Source organism: Pseudonaja textilis, chromosome 3, assembly GCF_049901715.1.
Source record: "Pseudonaja textilis isolate UNSWEBS1 chromosome 3, rPseTex1.2, whole genome shotgun sequence".
NCBI lineage: Eukaryota > Metazoa > Chordata > Lepidosauria > Squamata > Elapidae > Pseudonaja > Pseudonaja textilis.
The window spans coordinates 66,235,874-66,255,089 of NC_141992.1; the positions used below are offsets into that span (position 1 = coordinate 66,235,874).

General features: G+C 40.3%; 1 protein-coding gene across 6 annotated transcripts in view; it reads left to right on the plus strand.

Annotated features, from left to right (window-relative positions):
* Positions 1-6,522: 6,522 nt before the first annotated feature.
* LRRC7 (leucine rich repeat containing 7) overlaps positions 6,523-19,216 on the plus strand; it is a 194,984-nt gene continuing 182,290 nt past the window's right edge. For 5 of the 6 annotated variants that reach the window (XR_015742889.1, XM_026700110.2, XM_026700109.2 and 2 more), the window contains exon 1: positions 6,523-7,212. The gene's annotated coding sequence lies outside the window, so the exon portion shown is untranslated. Of the gene's footprint in view, positions 7,213-7,437; positions 7,512-19,216 lie in introns of those variants that run through there. The other variant, XM_087930016.1, reaches the window with a different exon arrangement.

Below are 19,216 nucleotides of genomic sequence, written 5' to 3' on the forward strand. Positions count from 1 at the left end.
ATTATTGTTTTAGGAATTAAGTTTGGGATAAAGCTGCCAGTTGAAGAATCTACTCATTAATGTTATAGTTAAAGCATCAGCAACTTTAGGCAAATGAAGAAGGAGTGAAGATACACAATCTTGGACACTAGAGATGTGTGTACTTCAACCACGTTTTCAGCAGTGAGTAGGTGATGCCATACTCATAACTTGATACTCATAACTGTATTTTCTTTCTACGTTTCTTTTAATGGGTGGGGGGTTGGGGGAGTGTCTGTCCAAAGCTTTAGGATATACAAATTGAATGTTAACTTGCAGTCATAAAGCTTTGATTAAAAAGCTATGGTCCATCACTTTGTGGTAAAGCAAACATGATGCAATACATATATAATGTTTAATCTTTTGGGTAGCTCATTTAAGTATGAATGAACATTCATGAATGAAATGGTTCTTAATTACTACCTTTCTGTACAGGCTTAAATTTCATTTATCTCGCTTTTTTTTTTAAAAAAAAAGCATTTTCTTAAAGATCTTGATCTTATTTTATTCAAGGTCTCTATCAGAACCCAGATTCAGTCAAGAAGTTGAGTCTAAATAATATAATCCTGTTCCTTTATTTTAACTTCTTATTAAAATGAAGTTATTAGCAATGAGTATAACATAAAAAATATGCAAAATGAATCAAACAGTGGCTTCAACAAAGGCTATCACTCTTCTAATCTCACTTATGCTTTTTTTTAGAGACACTTGCTTCCACATAATAGCATTAAAAAATAATCTATAAGTAATAAACCAAGGCATCTTTTCCACTGTATTCTGTATGTCTCCTGCTTCTTGGAAATTGTCTTCCATTATTATAGAATATAGGTTTCACTTTGGAAATCAGCAGTAAAATCAGAGTTTGTGAACCAGTTCTAGCCCTGCCTTAGCCAAAAAACTTGACCTTGTGCTACTCTGCCTCAGGCCTAAGAATCAGATAATGGCAAACCACTTTGGAAAACCTTGCCAAGAAAACTGCAGGGACTATTGCAGGAAGTCACTGGGTATAAAGACAGACTCAGAAGCACAAACATACATTCATACATAACCAGAGCGTGCATTCAGTAAAGACTGACTCAAAAGCACATATATTTTATATATATACATAAACCAGATCAGATTAACACAATATATCCATTAAGTAGTTGCCTCTCTCATGTTTTAATCATAAGCATGATATAAGGAAAAGGAAGTAAGAAGTATTTCAGAGTAGGTAGTCTCAGCATCATCAAGGACTTTCACTTCCACCAATGCTCATTTCTGCTAAATGAAAAGGTAGAAACAACAGAAAAAAAGGTAAATCCTCTCATCACTCATCTTTGAAATACTGTAGACTATCCAATTCTGTGCCTTTTTTTCTAGGAAATAAGGCTTACCATGGCCAATCATAGCAACCATACAATGTTTTACACTATAACCCACGCATAGTTGCTATGGGTATAGTACATTGTAGGAATCCAGCATCTCATTGTTTCTACCATATATACTGGTTTATGGATTAATATTTTATGCTAACTGAGCCAAGTGTAGTTATTTAAAAATCATGATTAAACAAGGATGGTTCATCTCATAGCTTTTGTAGCTGCATCCATAAATTGTTAACTAGGTTTTTTTTTCCTGTTACCAATACCAGCAAATGTTTCATACCCTAAGTAATAAATCTGCAGGATCCTTGATGTTCTGGGAGACATTACAGTAATGGCTATAGAAATTACTTAAAATAGCCAGCCTCAGCATTTTGGAAAAGCAAAGTTAAGGCAAGTTATCTTGCAGCACTTCTAAAACACTAAGATGCCAAAATTCCTGTCTGTGACAAACTGTCTTCCAATGACAACTAATTTTTGCATTGATTAGAAGCAGATAATGGCAAGGAATTTCATGATAAATGTAGGACAGCTTTGCATCTTGTTATTTTAGAAGTGCTTTTTAGAAATCTACAGATTGGGAGTCCAGACCCCGACCCCCCCACCCCAAAAAAAAATCATTAGTCATAGTTTTCAAAGTCACACAACACAATAAGAAACCACACCATCACTTAGTGCAAAATGTGAATCCAAACAGCAAGTATTAGCTTTGCTGAGATTGGAGAAGGAATTGTCTTCTCCATATCTAGCCTATTTCTTAAGCCTTCCCCTGTGTATTGGACAGAAAACTAAGAACCATTCACAAATTCTAACTAAAACCATTCCCTGTTGGTAAGAGTGGATGGCAGGAGTGGGGGTGAGCCAAACCTCTATAGTTCAGAAATCATATTGGAAAATGTAAAAAGAAAACAAAACTTCTCTAGGCTCCTGAATTAGGGAGTGATACAAAGAAAGTACTGGTATAAATATTATGAACTATTTTAGAATGGTACTTGTAGCTTCAGAGCTTGCAACGGATAGACCTGCCTTTCATTTTTGTTCTATAGTTTTAAGATTGGAAGCGTTCCCCCCCCCACCACCATTTTACAGTAGAAATCTTCTACTGCAGCAGTCTGGGAGTGCTCATTAAAGCCTTTTTAAATGCTGTCAACTCTCAGTAAAAGATTCCTTGCTCAAACAGCAATTTCCCATCTTTACAGTGCAGAAATGAACTTCTCCTTAAAAACAGCCCACAGAAACACAACTCTGCTCTTCAGCCAGCCATTCCATACATTTGGGCAAAGGAGAGCTGCAGAGAATCATGGTACAAGCTTGGCCTCTGTACCAACCGGGTGAAGAACTTTATTTAGAGTTTATTGTTTTCTGGAACGGCCAATCTGAGCTTCTTTTTTGTTGAAAATGTGCCTCTGGCTGAGCCTTTGAAGTTACATTTATTCTTAAAACATGGATGGCAGGGCTTCTAGGAAATGAGGTACCTTTCTAGCATAAAGATTAAGAGGAATGGAAGATAAAACACATTAGCAAAATAATGGAATTTGGGCAAATGAAATTAGCTTTGTTTGGAAGGTAATGAAAACATTTGCTAGGCAGGTTTTGTCTGAGTAACAAAATGAGTATTGCAATATTGCAACACCAGCTCTGCAAAGCCATGACACAGAGGACAGAGCAACAACAATATCCTGGTTTTTTTTATCATGTTACTCATCCCCCCACCTCCACCCCCTTCCCCCTGGTGGATGAATCTGTGCCCAGGTTCACACATCAGTTCACATTAAATTACACTAACTTCCAGCGCTGATTCTAATGAGTACATTTTAACTCTTATTAGCATGGATTCAATCCAATGTGTCCATCATTTTAAATAAGGAAAAATAAAAATTGTCTTGCTGGTCCTGGCGTGGAAACAGGTCAAATCAGAATACAGACAATTCTTATCATGCATTTATTAGCAATGTGCACTACAAGAAACCAATAACTTTGACTTAATAAGTGAACAGTTGTTAGCATCTTATTCAGCATCTGGCCTAGAGCTTCTTCCTATATCTGAAGTTTACTTTCTAAATAGTTGCTGGAATTGTGTATGTCTAGTCTAATGGAAAGAAGGACTAGGGATGATATGATAGCAGTCTTCCAATATCTCAGGGGCTGCCACAAAGAAGAGGGAATCAAGCTATTATCCAAAGCACCTGAGGGCAGGACAAGAAGCAATGGGTGGAAACTAATCAAGGAGAGAAGCAACCTAGAACTAAGGAGGAATTTCCCTGACAGTTAGAACAATTAACCAGTGAGACAACTCACCTCTAGAAATTGTGAATTCTCCAACACTGGAAGTTTTAAAGAAGAGATTGGACAATCATTTGTCTGAAATGGTATAGGGTTTCCTGCCTGAGCAGGAGGTTTGACTAAAAGACCTCCAGGGTCCCTTCCAACTATTCTATTTTATTATTCTATTCTATATCCCATTGCAATCATTCTGACTTTTCTATTTTCTATTCCTCATATTTCCATCTGGCTGTAACCAGCTGCCAGTGGTCTTAATCACTTCAATGTTATCTTTACTTTTGAATTCTCCTTTCCTTCTTATCTGACAACAACTTTATTTAGTTGTTTACCACTTCTGCTGCACTGAACTTTAGCTCACCTTCTTATCCTACCAATTTATTCCATCCTTCGCCTATGCATTTTTGAGCCTAGCTTTACATAATACACCCAGACATTTATTCATGTAGAGATCCCGGATTCATTCTCCTGGCTCCCTGCCATCTCTTTCTCTTTCCCCCTGTCTTTATCTCCTGGGGCCCATCATCCTCAGGGGGTTTGGGTAGCAGCTTTGAACACAACTTACTGGTGCTGCTCTCTGCTGCTCTGGGCCCTAGCAATGAGCTGCAAGCTGCTTGGCTCCCCTGGTGGGATGGAAGGAAGAAAAGGCTACCCTTTTCCTCTTTGGCTTCCCGATTCTTCTCTTGACTTCATTCCCTCTTGAGGTACATCCTGTCACTGCTGAGCTTCCTTCTCTTCCATGACTCCCCTTCAAGCTTCTCTCTGCTGGTCCCCAATCCAACATCTGGGATACCCATCAGGGGATGTAGGTGATGCAGAATTCTGATTCCCCCCCCCCCAAAAAAAAAGTTGTAATGTTTGCTTTTTTAAAAAGCACTGTAAGGAGTTATTTTTTTTAAAAAAATGACATAATTCTAATCTCTTTTCAGGCTCAGGCTTAAATTATTCAAATGTAACTGTCCTCTTATAAAAGTTCGTGTAGGTCTCCAACAAAATCTTACAATTCCTACAGTGCTGTGTAGAAATGTTGTTCCATGTGCAATATTTTAAAGGGAGCTGCTTATCACCAAAGCTTTACACATTACATTGCATGTGAGCATTTTAAATGTAATCTTAGTATCTCACAATCATACTGCAAACATTATAGTTTATTCAGGCATTCAGAAATAGCTAGGATAATATCTTCAACTGTATCATCTGTTTTGCATATGCTCTAGGGATTTCAGCTAAAACAGCTAAATTGTAAGATCAGTATATTAATTTGACTTGGATTTAATATTTTCAGCTGTCCATATTTTTTTTAACTATATACCTACTTCATAAAAACTGAAGACTGGACAATGGAAATGGATACTCCATGCCTTTGTTGAATAACAAGAGACTTATGTTTCAATTTAGGAAAGATACATTTAAGCTCTAAGTACTCAGTGGATTGAAGAACTGATGTTACTTGTGACTTATGAATGGTTGCTTATAGGTGTAGACTATGCATGGATAAGTATAATGAAATATGTTCCATCTTTAGTGAAACTGTAGTGTAAATCTTTATGCATAGAGATGAGAAGTCAAATATATATTTATAAATGTTTCATTTTTTATTTGTCTTGTTTAATTAAGGACAAAAAAGATAGCTATTTTTATAAAAAGCTATATATAGTATCATCACACAGTGTATTAGTTTACTCTGTTGCATATCCACTCACCGACTGGAGGAAACAAAAAAGGTTGGTCTTTTTGATGTAAAAAGGTAGGGGGGAAATCATATATGTGATCAACTGTTTAAACTGTTTCCTAAGAGCTGTTGTGGTGGGTGAACTAACAGACTGCAAGCAGCAGTACCAGTTCAGATGTCTTAACGTCTTAGGAATCCTTAAGCAGATACCTTGAAAATGACAACACTAGCATCTATCTTTCACCATGATGGTTTTAAGGATGCCCTTAAAAAGCCAGTGCAGCAACAGTGATTTATCAGAGAAAAGCCTCTAACGACCCCCCAACCCCAAAACAGATTGCCAGGAACACAAGCAAAGGCAAAGCTACTGGGGTTGATTGTCCGCAGCACCAAAACCCGCAAGTCAATCTTCTGCTAGTATGTGGTGGATGCAATGCACGGAGCTGGGCGAAACAACTCTACCTAGTCCTCGGCTTAGGGAAACGGGAACAAAACCCTCACTCACCTAATCTTTCTAGTTCATTCGAATCTTGCCACCTATAATCCTTCCACCCTCCCCCCTACGGGAGTTAAGAGAAGGCCGTCAGGTGATGGAGAACCAGGACAGTGGCACCCCCGTCTCCCTTTCAACCTCCCGAGGGTTGTCCTGGATGGAAGCGGGAAACCAGGATAGCCCCCGATCTGCCTTACTACGCCCGGATCGCCGTGCAAGATACCGCAACTGAGCCGTCAAGGTGCAGCTCCGAGCAAAGCTGGGGGCAGCGGTGGTGGTGGTGGAAAGGGGCGTGTGCTTTGCTGCGGGACTCGGGCGGCCACGTGCAGAGCCCGAAGGAGGGCGGCAGAACCCGCGCGGCGTTGCTACACCATCCTCACGCCCACTTCGTTTTTCTCGTTCTCTCCCCGGTTTGGTGGGGGGGGAAAATATACCAACTCTCGGGAAGAAGCGGGGGAAGGGCCCGGGGAGAAGCGGCGGTGGCGGCGGCTGGTGAAGAGCTCTGACGCGGAGTTGGTGGGGGCGGGAATTGCTGTTGCTACTTGGCCTCCTCCCTCTCTGTGAGGGAGCTTCGCGGCTTCCCAGCTCCCCGGCAATCCGACGGGCAAGCGCCCTTCCACCCCCCACCCCCCTTTCGGGTCGCCGCCCCCGCGCCTCGGATTTAGAGGACCTGCTTCAGCTACTTCTCCCCTCACCCCCTCCCCGGCTGTCCCTCCCCTGAGGAGAGAAGTCCGGCGCCCTCTTGACCAGGACTGCTACGGACGGCGCTTCCCGGGGTGGGGGGGAGCGTTGCAGGCGGTCGCCTTGTGCCCTTCCCCGTTTTGCCTTCGACGGACGCGGAGCTCTCTTTCCAGGCTTGCGCTGCCGCCCTCAGGAACGGCGAAAGCGGCTCGGCCACATGTCAGCGGCGGCAGCCCTGCCTCTTTGCCCGTCTGTCACTCGGCTGCAGCCATAACACCTGTGCAGGAGCGACACCGCCTCCTCCTCTTCCAGGAGGCCCTCGCCGCTCGGGAGGAAACCCCAGCCGCGAGCCTTGCCGGGGTTTTTGTGGGGGGCGGGAAAGGCTCCGCCGCCTCCGCGCTCCTCGTGGCCAGTCGTCGTCGCCGCCGCCGCGTCGGCGATGGGAAGCAGCCCCGTTCGCGCGCCTTTGTGAGTCTCGCTCCTGCGCCCCGGCTCTGACAGATGCGTGGGGAAGAGCAGTTGGCTCGCCCCCCTTTCCTTTTGCTTCGCGGTTCCCGCGGCTCCGGTGGCAGCGGCAGCGGCGGCGGCGGGAGCCCCCTTTCTTCGCTCGGCTGCCGGCTCCGCAAGGATTTACTGGATGAAGAGCTTTCTTTTGGGGTGGTTGCCGTGGGGCTCTGGCAAACGGAGAGACTTCAGCTGACAAGGTACCTGTTCTCCAGACGGCCGCGTAGGGGAAAGGAAGCGTTGCCCAGATGTGCTCCTGAAGGGTATCCGCATCGTGGTCTTAGCATGGGGGAGGGGAGCTACGACCGGAGGGGGGGCCGGTCGCCATCCTGCTGCCGCCCTACCCCACTTGCCCTCGCCTTTCCTCCAGCTTCCCACGCCCCATAAACCCCGGAACCCCCCACCCCCCACCCCCGTCTCTTGGTAGGAACCGTGATCCCAGCTGTCTGTTATCTGCAGGCGACCGAGACTTAAAAGGACGCGTTCTCCACCCTGCGATGTGAGTATTTTTTTTTCGCGGAGGCTGCGTCCTTGCATGGGGAAGGGGCTTCTGGGGCTGCTGTGGCGGCGGCGGCTGCTGATCCTTCGGTCGCGCTGCTGTAGGGGTGTGTTAGCCGGGGAGGCGCCGCGCGCTCTGTCTTTCGGGGTGGGGAAGGCAGGTTCCAGGCTGGGGGAAGTTGGGGTTTCATGTAGTGTGTGTGTGTGTGTGTGTGTGTGTATAGCTTCTTTCTCTCTGCTTTTCCTCTCGGGGCTCTCTCCTCCGTTTGGCGCGGAGGCACAGAGGGTGGGCTTGGTTGCGGTGGGTGAGCGGCGGAGGAAGAGAAGGCGCCTCGGGGTGCTGCTGCTGGTGGTAACCAGATGAAATGCAGCGGTTGCTAAGGGAAGAAAGCCTCGCTGCAATGAAGGGAAGAGAGGGAGGACAGGGATCCTCCGTCGATTTGGTAGCCCTCTCTCTTCCACACACAAACCCTCCCCCCCTTCCCCCGAAGCTCTCTGGGTCTGGAGGGGGCTGGTTGGTTGCTTGAGCAGGGATCAAGGTGGCAACACCTTTGGATGGAGGGAGAAGAACGGCAGATGCTGCTGGTAGGTGTGCTTAGGGAACTTAGAGCGCCTAGGAGCAGTTTCTGGTTATGATACCTTCAGAATCCCTTTTGAATGACATCCCTTTTTAAATCATGCCATTAGCCCAGTGACACCAAGAAAGAGGGTGTGAACAAGTGGGCAGAGGTGCCTGATTGAGTATGCCATCTTTGTGGTTAGAGAAAATTGGAAACCCCCGCTGCGGAGAGAGAGGAGGGGGGGAGGGGGAGAGAAGCAGCCACTACCTGCTTTCTTTTTGCCTCCATAGATGGCATCCTGGCCCCAATCCGGCCACCCTTCCACTCTCTTGCAATCTCCCTCTAGGTGACCCCAGGCAGAGTGGTGGAAACCAGGTGCTGTTCAAGGAAGAGGCAGTGATAGCCTCTCTTCATTTGTTCTGGATAGACCTGCTAGCTCTCTTCTTAAAGAGGGGAAGCAAACGGATGGAAGGATGTGGTCTTCCTTTCTTATCTGCTGTAATTTTTCTCTGCACGCTATTGTGAGTAAGGAGAGGAGGAGGAGGATGCTAGCAGGGTCACTTGCCATTCTTGCGCGGTTATTTACTCTCTTTTTTAAATAGCGTGGTCAGAAGAATTTGGCAGGAAATCTCTCCTCTGACACCTCTTGCTTGGGGATCTTAGCATGGATTCCCCCAAAGAGTGGAAGCAAGCCCTTTCCTTGATTGCCCTCCAACCCTGCTGTAGGCAATGCAGTAGGTACCATAGGATTGGGCTTGTTGTGCCCAGAACCTGCTTCTCTCCCACCCAGAGATGGTTAGGTTGCTCCTTGCTTGAGCGGCTACCTGCAGATCTATGCTCCCTCTTTGGCCTCCATGTGGCACTGTTCAGAGAATATACATACATGCATTGGGAACCTCTCCTTGTAGGACAATGTGGTAAACTACCCGTTTCACCTGTCAGTGAGCCTAAAGATGAAGGAAGGATGCTGGAAAGTGTAGCTTAACAACATGTGGAATGCCACAAGTTCCCACTCTTTATCTTGGAAATGCTTCATAGCCAGTGTCTTACCTTTGTACCAATCCTTGCTTATGGCAATAAGGTGGATATAACTTTGCTCACTGGAGGCTGGACAGAAAGATACTCTCAAGAAATGTTGCTAATATTGTTCTTAAATTTGGAATCAACACATCTGTACTTTCTGGGTTCAATATCTACATGTAGAGGGCACATATACTGTAATTGAGAGAGGGGATGCCTCAATTTGTGTTGCCTCTACACAGGATTTAGTTTATTTAGATATCACTTCATTCCTCTTGACTCTGCAGTAGTAGAGATTAGACATGGATGAGGGAGAACACAAGTGGATGAGGTCTTCTTTGGGGATGGCCAGAGGCCCAGTTCTTCTTGAGAAACATGAGCAAGTGAGTGGATATCCCAGCTTCTTTTTGCCATGGTCATTTTGTGGCAACACTGTTAATTTTACTTGTATTTAGTGTGATGGGCCCCCTCCCCAAAAAAGAGGCTGGAGACAGAAGTTGCAATGTGGTCCTTCATTTCAAATCAGAATTCAAATCTCCAAGTGGCTACATCTCAGTAGCATCTAGGTAGAGAGCTCTTTTCATGTATGAGAGCTTTGACATTGCCCTGTGGTATCCATATTGTTGATTGCATTGGCAACACATTAATGGTCTATTAAATAGCAGAGGACAGGCTAAATGTATGGCTTCCAGGCATTATAGGAAAACTTTAAAAAACACATTGAGCCAAGGATTTGAATATTTAACCTAATATTTCATAGAGGCTTTTTTAAACACTATCTCCCTGTTCCTTGTATACACTTAGGACCAAATTAGGACTTTCTGACATGAACATGTCACTGAAAGACTGAGTATGCAAACAAAATGGAAATGTTAGTAGCTAGAATGGCACCTGTTTCAATGCACTCTCTCCAGTGGAAATTGCTTTCTATTAATGTGAAAGCATCACAGATGTGTTCTTGTTTAATGTACAAAGTCTTATGTGGGTTGTTATTCTACTTTATGCTTCTGGTGATGCAAAACACTTTTAATATTAACATTATTTAAAATATTCATAACCTCTTAAGCGTGGCTGAGACATTTGAAATATCAAGCTGTTTTCAACTACTGGGGTCTCTTCTTTATGCCTCCCCTCCCCCATTGGTTGTGACTCAGGGTGGCTTTTTTGGTATCTGTGTGAAAGAATGCAACTTTGTTGCTGCTTCTTAGCCACCTTACTCATTAAACACCCACAATGTGCCTATCATTATACCTCAAATTCCTCTGTATTTTTTCGCAGCAATATAACTGCGCTTCAACTTATAAAGCCAGCTTTTTCCTATGAATTACAATGTACAAAAGAACGTTTGCTTTAATGGGATTGTTTAAAACATTTGACTGATCTGCATTCATATTAGTGATGCAATTCTTGACTACAAGTTTGCTTTCCAAAAGTTTGAAAAATAGTCAGATTTCAACATCCCACAGCATGTGTTGTAATATTATTCTGGTACAAATATCAGGCCAGCCATACACATTTTTTACACTTCTCTCTGCTTCCCTCTTACTATTTTTTCTGTCTTTTCTTCTTAGATTTTTGCAAGAATCAGACAGATTTCTATACCTAGTGATCATGCTCTCTTCTGATTGCACTTGTTTGTTATATTTATATCATACCTTTCTTTCATGGAATAAAAGGAATACAAAGCTTACAAATTTTCTCTCCATAAGAACCATGTGATATGTTCAGTTACTGCACTAGCTCCTGTGGTTCTATTTCACATTGCATGAAAAAAAAAGGGAGCATGCTGTATATTCTAATGGACATTTTGAGATCGTCTTATTCTTGAAGTACTCATTTGATAATGTATATCAGGTCTATATTATAATGTGGAGCATCCATGAATTATATAGAACATGAGTCCTCAGCGTTTTGAGTTAATGGACATATTCAGAGAGACAGGCACTCTCATAGAGCCATTGACAGTAGGTGACCAAATCTTTGGCTTATAACTGCTTTTCGTTTTCTAAGAGTAAGTCCAGGCCAAGATGCATTATTAGAAATACATATTATATTTCAGATTGGTTATTGGCCTTGCAGTGTTCCAAGAAAGAGAGGGAGGGAGGGAGAGAAAGAGGGAACTAAAAATTAGGTGCTTGATAGATGTTAATGAACAAATTATTTCCACTAAGTACTGAGTTCAGGACCCAAGATAAATATTTCTGAAGCTTTCAAACTATTTTTTCTTTCTCCAATTTCTGAGAGTTTTGAAAAGGACTATAACTGGTTTCTGCAAATTTTTCACTACTAGCTTAAAGAAATGTTTTATTGCTTGTTAAAGATGGTAGCTGAAATTAATGACTTGGTGTAGAAAGAGGTAACCTGATGCATTTTTATATTTTATACTTCAAGTCCTTTCCATCCTAAACATTATGTTTGGTGGCAAAGAAATAGGAACATTTCCACAATTATGCAAGGATCTGTTTTAGCAATTTTTGCATGAACCTATTCTTTTGTGTGCATTTTGCATTATGCGTGGATGCATGCAAGAGAATGGTGACCTCTGTTTTGTGAATGGGTAAGTATTACGGCTGTCATTTTTTGTATATTGAAAATAATCAGTGTAATTATTTATTTATTACATATATATGCTGACCCTCTCCCCAATAAGGCAACAAGGCCTTAATGTAACTTGGAGGCAATCTACCTAGGGCCATTCAAAATTTGGATTGTTTGCCCATAATTTAGCATCCTAGGTAAAAAATAAAGATAATTATTCTATCACCTACCTGTTGGAATCATTTATCCCTTGCTTGAATATTTAATTCCCCAGGACCTACCAATGATTTTGATTACAAGGACCATACTTATTGTAGCCCAACACAAACAGTTTGTTTCCAGTTGTTCGGCATGAGAAATTAATCAGACTCTTTGTGGCAAGAATGAACTAGATCTCTCTATGGATGTGTGTTACTTTATGGCCCACTTAAAAATATTATAGCCCCGTTAAAGCATAGCTTCCTGACACAAGTGAGATACATGAATTCTTATCTTAGGAATTTATAATATTATCACCATGGTAACACTTTTCATGCTTCATGCCTCTTGACATTTTCACCTAAGAAAAGCTTAACAGAGAATTCTAACTTTTCTGAAGATGAGGTGTTGGAAGGATTACAAAGCAAAGAAAGGAAGTTTGAATAACAACAATTATTTTTAACACATTTCTCTTAGTGTTACGTATGCAAAGAAAAAAAATCAGTAACTTGTGCTGACAAGTTATGTGGGTGTCGGCTCTATGCATCAGTTTATTCCAGTATTCAACAAAAGATGCGGACTTAAACATGGCAACCCCCCCCTCCCTTTTTCATCAAATGTTGGAATGCATATGTTCTAGAAGAATGTGGCACATTTTAAAAAGAAATAGCAATGCTATGACACATAATTGAGCAAGTTTAATTATATAAACCTTTATTTTGAATGGAGTTATATCTCTTTTGAAGAAAAATTGCCTGCTTTCCCCCTTAAATTCTAATGTATATTTTAGATTGAATTGACTTTCTCTATTTTTAACAAGTCAAATGGAACCAAACTAAGGAGAATTTTAGTGTAAAACCACTCTTTCTGAAGTGGAATGCTCAGTTTAGGGTGTATTAGTAGATTTGTATAACTTTGATAGTAGCTGCCATGTATCTTGCAATTTCAAACAAATGGCTACACTTCAGGAAGATTTCTGTATGATAATTAACCTAGTATAGTATATTGACTAATTAGTGTATATCAGTCTTATAGTTCACAAAAAGCTTTGAAGTTTACAGTAGTTATGCTTATTAACTTGTTCCTTTATAGCATTTCAGCAGCAAGTTGAAGTTTTAGTAATATGTAGTTTATACATTGGTTCTACTTGGGTTTGTTTTAAAGATTAATTCAAAATATTGTAGATTGGTGATTTTTTTTGAGCGATGATTTTTATAAGGTTGATTGACAAACAACCATGTGACATACTTTTCACATAACAACTTGTCCTGTCTAATCTCTAGCATGACTTTGGATCTTCCAGAAATTTCACATAAATTATAAAAATGAATGACATGGCTAAGTCGTAGGGAGGGGCACGTTAACTAAAGTAGATATTCACTCGTCAACATCTATCTCTCATAGCATTCTTGGCAAGAATTCAGAAATAGATGGCCGTTTCCTTCATCCTTTTTTTCAATACAATCTAATCTGTATTGCCAAAATTTTCCAGTAGAAGTTCATTCATAGTCTGACCCTGCTTAGTTTCCAAAGTCAACTAGATGTTGCTACTTTCTTGCATGGCATAATGTTGACCAAGTAATTTCTGTAGTAGAAGAAAATATTCACTGATTATTCACTCAAATCTTCTGTACAATGCCTACTTTGTATGGTATGACCCGCTAATCATTTAGCAGACTTTTTGGAACATATTATGAAAAGAAAGGTTAGAGCTTCTGTTCACACAGCTGTGGATCAAGCTTCATTAAGCTTAGATAGCAATTGAATTCTGTCTTGCTTAACTTTTCTTTCCCTTTACCATGGTGGAACTACATAGTTAGTACCATATTGATATAAGGATGTAATAATATTAGAATTGTAGTAGTATGATAGATGACAAAAGATTTTAGGGAATAGAATCTTAAGACATGGATTTAAATGAAGAAGGACATGTTTAAGATGGGAAATTTTTAAATTTTCACTGGGAGTATTGCTATGAAAAAAATGAATGTTTCGTCGAGAATAATTTTGTTTCAGACAATACTATGGCAGAAAGATTCATTTAAATGTATATGACGGGAAAAATAATGAGTTAAATAAACTGCTCAAAAAAATAAAGGGAACACTTAAACAACACAATGTAACTCTAAGTCAATCACACTTCTGCAAAATCAAACTGTCCACTTAGGTAGCAACACTGATTGACAATCAATTTCACATGCTGTTGTGCAAATGGAATAGACAACAGGTGTAAAGCATAGGCATTTAGCAAGACATCCCCAATAAAGGAGTGGTTCTGCAGGTGGTGACCACAGAGCACTTCTCAGTTCCTATGCTTTCTGGCTAATGGTTTGGTCACTTTTGAATTCTGGTGGTGCTTTCACTCTAGTGGTAGTATGAGACAGAGTCTACAACCCACACAAGTGGCTCAGGTAGTGCAGCTCATCCAGGATGGCACATCAATATGAGCTGTGGCAAGAAGGTTTGTTGTGTCCGTCAGCATAGTGTCCAGAGCATGGAGGCACTACCAGGAGACAGGCCAGTACATCAGGAGATGTGGAGGAGGCCGTAGGAGGGCAGCAACCCAGCATCAGGACCGCTACCTCCACCTTTATGCAAGGAGGGACAGGAGGAGTAGTGCCAGAGCCCTGCAAAATGACCTCCAGCGGGCCATAATTGTGCATGTGGCTGCTCAAATGGTCAGAAACAGAATCCATGAGGATGGTATGAGGGCCTGACGTTCACAGGTGGGGGTTGTGCTTACAGTCCAACACCATGCAGGACGTTTGGCATTTGCCAGAGAACACCAAGATTCGCAAATTTGCCACTGGTGCCCCGTGCTCTTCACAGATAAAAGCAGGCTCACACTGAGTACATGTGACAGACATGACAGGGTCTGGAGACACCATGGAGAACGTTCTGCTGCCTGCAACATCCTCCAGCATGACCGGTTTGGTAGTGGGTCAGTAATGGTGTGGGTTGGCATTTCTTTAGGGGGCCGCACAGCCCTCCATGTGCTCGCCAGAGGTAGCCTGACTGCCATTAGGTACCGAGATGAGATCCTCAGATCCCTTGTGACACCCTATGCTGGTGCGGTTGGCCCTGGGTTCCTCCTAATGCAAGACAATGCTAGACCTCATATGGCTGGAGTGTGTCAGCAGTTCCTGCAAGACGAAGGCATTGATGCTATGGACTGGTCCACCCGTTCCCCAGACCTGAATCCAATTGAGCACATCTGGGACATCATGTCTTGCTCCATCCACCAAGGCCATGTTGCATCACAGACTGTCAAGGAGTTGGGGGATGCTTTAGTCCAGGTGTGGGAGGAGATCCCTCAGGAGACCATCTGCCACCTCATCAGGAGCATGCCCAGGTGTTTAGGGAGGTCATACAGGCATGTGGAGGCCACACACACTACTGAGCCTCATTTTGACTTGTTTGAAGGACATTACATCAAAATTGGATCAGCCTATAGTGTTTTTTTCCACCTTAATTTTGAGTGTAATTCCAAATCCAGACCTCCATGGGTTGCTAAATTTTATTTCCATTGATAATTTTTGTGTGATTTTGTTGTCAGCACATTCAACTATGTAATGAGCAAAGTATTTAAAAAGAATATTTCATTCATTCAGATCTAGGATGTCTTATTTTTGTGTTCCCTTTATTTTTTTGAACAGTGTATAAAGTGTTACAAGATGCAAAGAAAAGAGAATGATTTAGTTTGCAAGATTTGAAATTGTATTTTGTTTATTATTCTTGATCTGGATGAAAGAATGAATGAACATTGCTGAGAAACAAGACACTTTTACAGTTAGAAGAACATAACCCGAGGTTTGGATAGCATGGATATTTATGGTAACATTACAGTTAAAATTAATCTGGGCTTTAAAAATAATATCATTAGATATTCATTAGACAATATGTAATAGATATAGACCCAAGTGGGACCTAAAAATATCTTAATGGAAATCATCTCAGGACAAATATCATGGAAGAGAAATGGCAGACAAAGATAAATGGTTGATGTGCCATGACTTATTGGCAAACTATCAAGGGGAGAACTAAAATCAAAATAAAGAGAGCAATTAAGAGCTAAAGCATATAGTTGTTGGTTTTCCCATTTACAGTTATTTGAAATATTCAAAATGGATAAATGACTTATCAGTACATAATTGTATTTCCAATTCTGAAATATGTAATTACCAAAATGTATAATATTATGTTGAAATTTGAAACAAGGCTAGAACAGGTTAATAGAATGTATGATAAAGTGTACTAAGAATTCATAATCAATTGTGCTAAGAATTTTGGTTATAGAATATAGATGGGAAAATACCTGGTTAAAAGGGTTGAAATTTACATTGGTTATAATTTCAAAAAGAGAAGTAGTTTGGTTATTGATTTTAAAAAATGATTGTTTTGCCTTCAGTACAATGCCATCTTGGTGATCTTGGACCGGTCCTTTTCTCTCAACCCTAGGAAGGGGCCAGTGGCAAACCACATCTGAAAAAGCTTGTGGAGAAAACTGTAGTGAAGAATATCAAAAGCCACTTCTTAATATATATTTTTTCTTTTCTAATTTTCAACTTTTTTCTTTTCTTGCAGTTTTTGCTTTTTACTTTGACTTACTTACTTTCTTTCTTTCTTTCCTTCCTTCCTTCCTTCCTTCCTTCCTTCCTTCCTTCCTTCCTTCCTTCCTTCCTTCCTTCCTTCTTTCTTTCTTTCTTTCTTTCCTTTTACCCACCTTACGTTATATTAGCTTTTATTTTCTTGTTTAAAAGTTTCAGTAAAATTATATATAAAAAAGTTTTCAGGGAATATAATCTTGGGGAAAAGCAGAATATTTTTTGCTGCATTTCATGACCAATATAAGTGTGCATTAAGCACTTTAATTTTTAGATCTTGGTTAATAGGGTTGCTAAGGAATAGTCAGCAGCTTATAAATGTTGTATAGAACTTAATTTTAAATGTATGTAGCCTTCAGGAACTAAATAATACAAATGCATTATTGGTCAATAAGAACATCCTAGTTTCCTGAAGAGATAAAAAAAAGATCTAATAGCATATTTTGGTGTCTAAGAGTTACTAATTTAACAATACAGATTAAGTTTCCGGGGCTTTCATTTTATGTTGCAGTGATTTGGAAGAGATACAAAATGATAGGAATTCCCTCCAAGCAAAGGGACAGAGTACAATTGTTTATTGCTTTTTCAAAAGCTGAGTACAAATTAGAAAAAGTTCCATTTCTCCCTCAATAACCCCAAATAATGGGTGTTGCATAAGTCAGTCTAGCATTTCTGAATCCCTGCTAAAAAGCATTATGATTTGGAGTATTAATGCAAAAGAGATGATGTCACTCAAAAAAATCTCTTATTTGGAGGATGGAAGAACCAGTATATAATGTTATTTTAAAAGCTTCATTCAGTATCTAACCCGAAACAGGGTGATTACTAACAGAATGCTTAAGCCACTTTGGAACTATTGAATCATCTGCAGTTAGTAACCAATAAAACCAGAATTACTGTGTTTATTTATCATTTCAATTTCTATGGCCTCCTACCAGAGGTGGTATTCAGCAGGTTCTGACCAGTTCTGGAGAACCAGTAGCGGAAATTTTGAGTAGTTCGGAGAACCAGCAAATCCCACCTCTGACTGGAGATTTTACAGTATCCTTCCCCTGCCACGCCCACCAAGCCACACCCACAGAACCGGTAGTAAAAAAAATTGAATCCCACACTGCCTCCTACTGCTGTGTAAGACTTTGTGATATCTATTTCAGTTATCTTCCCATTCTTTGGCCTGTAAAGTATTAACTATCTCTCTGTCCTATTGGGTTTTCAGGCAATTTTTGACTTTTATTATGTTTTTGCCTTTTTTTAACTCTGCAAACTTTAAAGTTTCTTCATATTTCTGTTGGAGAATGTAGTTTGGTTATATAGGTCTCAATACTCAGGACTTAACATTGAACATAGAATCATCATTTTAGCCATTGTTTGTCTACTGCAGGATGAAGGCCTTTTCCTCATGTTTCCAACCAATTATGATCCTGAGCTTTCTTTTGCCAATTCTATTTTTGCTGAAAATAGAATATACTAGAAGAAATAACTTTTCTTTTTCTTGTTATACTATGTTTTCCAGATTCAATTTCTGGAATTTAATTTGACAATAACAACTAGATTGATTTGCTTTAATTTGCTTTATATATACTAATTTGCTTTATATATACTAATTAACAAGAGATCAAAAAGTTAAATTAAAATGTTGAATAGGCAGTGTTTCAAACTCTATGGAAAATATACATATTGTTGAAACTGGTTATATGACACGATCTTGCTTTCCCCCCAATAAATTTTTTAAAAAAATCTCTGAAATCTTACACATTACTACACAATAAAATTATATATAATAGATAATTAGAGTCTATGATCCAAACTGAAGTAAGCTCTGCTGCTTTTTAAGTTGACAGCATGTGGTTGCATTATCCAATCACACCAGCTTAGAAACCACAATTCTGTATCTATTTTTGGAACTTTTGCAGAATATTGCTTCTTGGCATTTTAATTAAAATAATTACAAATAATTAAAGGCATATTTTAAATTCTCACTAAATCAATGATGCTAAACCTTATACAAATTTAAAAGGTTGAATGATTGTTTGCTAGAAAAAGAAAGCTTCTGTTCACCATCAGTCTAAGGGAATGTTAATTGCATAGGGAAGAGGGAAACTCAGGTTCATGATTCACAGGTCACTAACATAATTGGCAAAACACTGTCCAATGGAAAAACTCTCAAAATGTCATTGTGCTAATTAAACAATTGCTTCTAATATAGGACTTAAATGGATTACATATCTTTGTTGATTTCAATTGAAGACAGAGACATTATACACACACACAAGCACACGTACCCACGCCTCTACTGCAGAGCTGAAAAAATGCTTTAAAAATGCTAAAATGTTTAGGACAGTAAAACTACTACTCAGGAAATACTACAGTATATGGGGCTATTCAGCTTGGAGGAAAAGAGTTAAAAGAGAAATGCTAAGGTATATAAAGTCATTAATGTTATGAATAGTATAGATAAATAGAAGTTTTTCTTATATTGGTAGAACTAGGACCATTCACTATAACTAAATGCAATGAAATTTAGGATTGAGAACTTTTTTTCTGTAAAAAGACCCCTGCACTATAGGATTATACTGGACCAAGTGGACTGTTGGCCTGTGAAACAGGTTCATCATAAATTCTTGGGAGGACGTTAATTTATGTACAGGACGTTAGTTTATGTACAGAAAAGAATTTACCTTTTCCTTCTCCCACAGCTATAGTAAAGGATAGGTTAAATTGATAAATAAATCTTGATAAAAAGATTGTACACTGCTATCACTCCTGATCTATTTTTTTAAATTTTA